A 3,524-nucleotide genomic window follows, 5' to 3' on the forward strand; every position below is an offset into this window, starting at 1 on the left:
CCTCTCCGCTGTCAGTATAATCCCCACTCTTATGGGGGCATACAGAACTCGGCGTACAAACCGCTTTAGCTAAATATAAGTTTTCTCCCGATTATAAATCCTCCCCTCCTGTAGCGGCTGTCTGTGGAACCTTCCACTGTGCGCCCGAGGATTGGTAGAACGGGGTCACATGCAATCAGACGATTGGCGAACTGGAGATGTCAGTCAGGGGCGGGGCGGGATCTTTGAGCGCAGCTCGTGCATTTGATTGGCCGCCAGCTGTCCGGACTTCCGAGATGCTTTGAATAGAAATTCCGCGCCAAAGTTTCTCCCCCTCACACACTGGGGGCGGGGGGTGTTTTGGCGGAAAATGAAGGGAGGGAAAGGTGATGGGCGTGTCCTCATCTACTCTACCATGAAAACCTGAACGATGAGCACACTTCTTATTAGCCAATAGAATTGGGTGAGGAAATAAAATGGCGTCCTTCATCAAAAATAACCAAGGGTCGTCGTTTAAGCATAACCAAAAGCAAAACTTTTATTTTTTTGTAGTTTTGGATAGATTGGAGAGGGAATAGAAGGCATGTACTGTCTGTGTCCTCCATTAGAGAGAATCACCCTCTATTTGTTTTGTTTATTACCAAAAGTGAAAGAAAATCCCAAACTTAGGTTGTCACCAGAAAAGAGGGGAAATCTTCCAATGGGGACACTAGTTCTGGTGACAACCCTGCATTGCCGCAGGTGGAAAGAAAGAAAATCGCTCAGTTACGATCAAGGAAAAAAATCCTTCCCCCAGCGCTATTGTGTTCTGCAGGGGGGGGGGGGGCTTTTCTGTCGGCAGAACACAATAAGTGCTTCTGACTATAGCCGGTGACACTGATTGTTTGGGAAAAACCCGACAGGCTGGTTGTACAGAAGCTAATCAAAATATTGAATTGTTTACAACCAGGGTGCTCATAACTGAATCAAAATTCAGTCGTTCCCTGCTGAACCGCCTGAATTTCGATCCGGGTATGGCTGGCTCAAAGCTGAGTTCCGCCTGGGAAAAAAATATAAAAGTCAACAGCTACAAATACTGTTTCTGCTGATTTTTAATATATGGACACTTACCTGTCCTGGGAGCCTGTGATGGCGGCACCCAAGCCGATCTTCGGATTGACTCACAGGTGCTGCCACTGCCATTCCTGTTAAGGGAACCAGGAAATGAAGACTTTCGGCTTCACTCCTGGTTCCATACTGCACATGTGCGAGTTGCACTGAATGTTCTGAGTGGTCCCTGCTGTCTTCTGGGATATGTGTGTCGGGGGGGGGGGGGGGAGTAGTGGCCGAACATGGCATAGTTTGCCGCAGAATCATAGGTGTATTTTAAATAATAGAGACAGAATATCAACCAAAAATCCAGAAAAAACACATGACACAAATGTTATAAATGGAGTTGCAGTTCAGTGAGTAAAATACGTATTTGATCCCCAAGAAAAATATGACTTAGTACTTGGTGGAGAAACCCTTGTTGGCAAGCACAGAGGTAAGACATTTCTTGTAGTTGGTTACCAGGTTTGCACACATCTCAGGAGGGATTTTGGTCCACTCTTATTTGCAAATCTTCTTAAGCCCAGGTTCACACTGGGTACGATTTGGTACGATTTGAGATGCGATTTCACATGTCAAATCGCATCTCAAATCGGCGGCAATTGTCGGCAATGACACTGTCCTAATCGGTGCGGCGCTGCACTGATTTCAAAAAGTAGTTCCTGTACTACTTTTTGCAATTTCAGGCCCCGATTTACATTGAACCCTGCACAGATGTCTCTTATATCGCGGCAAAATCGCAGGCGCTAAATCGCTGTAAAATCGCACTTTTACCGTGATTTTGAATTTGCAGCAGTGTGAACCTAGCCTCAATGTCTTAAGATGTCATGGCTGTTGCTTGGCAGCTTGAAGTTTCAGCTCTGTCCATAAATTATCTATAGGATTAAGGTCTGAAGACAGGCTAGGCCACTCCATTACCTTAATTTGCTTCTTCTTGGGTCATTGTCATGCTGGAGGACCCATCCACGACCAATCCTCAGTGTTCTGGCTGAGGGAAGAAGGTTCTCATCCAAGATTTTACAATATATGGCCCTTCAGGGTGGCAAAGTCAGCCTGTACCTTTAGTAGAAAAACAGCCCCAAAGCATAATGTTTCCACATCCATGCTTGACTGTAGGTATGTGTTCTTATGCTGCGTACACACAACCATTTTTAATGTCATGGAAAAAACAATGTTTTTCTTGACGTGATTCTTGTCAAGCTTGCCTTGCATACACACAATCGTAAAAAAAATCGCAGTGACGTACAACACGTACGATGGCACTATAAAGGGGAAGTTCCATTCGATTTGTCGACACCCTTTGGGCTGTTTATGCAAATTTCCCTTCTCATAACCTGCTTCTGAGCATGCGCGTTTTTTTCCCCGTCGTTAAAGCCTACACACGACAGTTTTTCACGACGTGAAGAAAAAATAGAGCATGTTCTAAATTTTTAATGCCCATTTTTCACGTCTAGAAAAATGCTCTGGAGCCTACACACGGTCATTTTTAATGACCAATTTAAAAAATTGCATTTTTCTCGTCATGAAAAACGGTTGTGTGTACGCGGCATTAGGGTCATAGTCAGCATTTTTCTTCCTCCAAACACGGCGAGTCGAGTTAATGAAAAAGAGCTCAATTTTGGTCTCAGCTGACCACAGTACTTTCTCCCAATCCTTTTCTGAATCAAAATTGAGCTCTTTGGCATTAACTTGGCTTGCCGTATTTGGAGGAAGAAAAATACTGACTATGACCCTAAGAACACCATCCCTACAGTAAAGCACGGATATGGAAACATTATGCTTTGGGGCTGTTTCTCTGCTAAAGGTACAGGCTGATTTTGCTGCATTGAGGGGTCAATGGACGGGACCATGTATTGTAGATGGGTTCTAGATGAGTCTTCCAGCATAACAATGACCCAAAACATACTGCCAAGGCAACACAGGAGTGGCTTAAGAAGAAGCACATTAAGGCCATGGAGTGGCTTAGCCAGTCTCCAGACTTTAATCCTGTAGACATTTTTTGGAGGAAGCTGAAACTTCGAGTTGCCAAGCGAGAGCCAATAAAACGTAAGGATTTTGAGAAGATCTGTAAAGAAGAGTGAACCAAAATCCCTCCTGGGATGTGTGCAAACCTGGTAACCAACTACAATAAATGTCTTATCTCTGTGCTTGCCAACAAGGGGGTTCTCCACCAAGTACCTAGTCATGCTTTGCTTGGGGATCAAATACTTATTTTACTCACAGAACTGCAACTCAATTTATAATATTTGTATCATGCATTTTTGGTTGACATTCTGTCTCTATCATTTAAAATACAACTATGATGACAAAAATCATAGACCCGTTATTTTTTGTTTGTAAGTGGGCAAACTTACAAAATCTGCAGGGGATCAAATAAATATTTCCCCCACTGTACATACCAAAGCCAGTTTTTAGACAGGAGCTAATACACCTACCAGCATGTGTCTGGGGTGTGG

The sequence above is a fragment of the Rana temporaria genome, chromosome 1 (assembly GCF_905171775.1).
Source record: "Rana temporaria chromosome 1, aRanTem1.1, whole genome shotgun sequence".
NCBI lineage: Eukaryota > Metazoa > Chordata > Amphibia > Anura > Ranidae > Rana > Rana temporaria.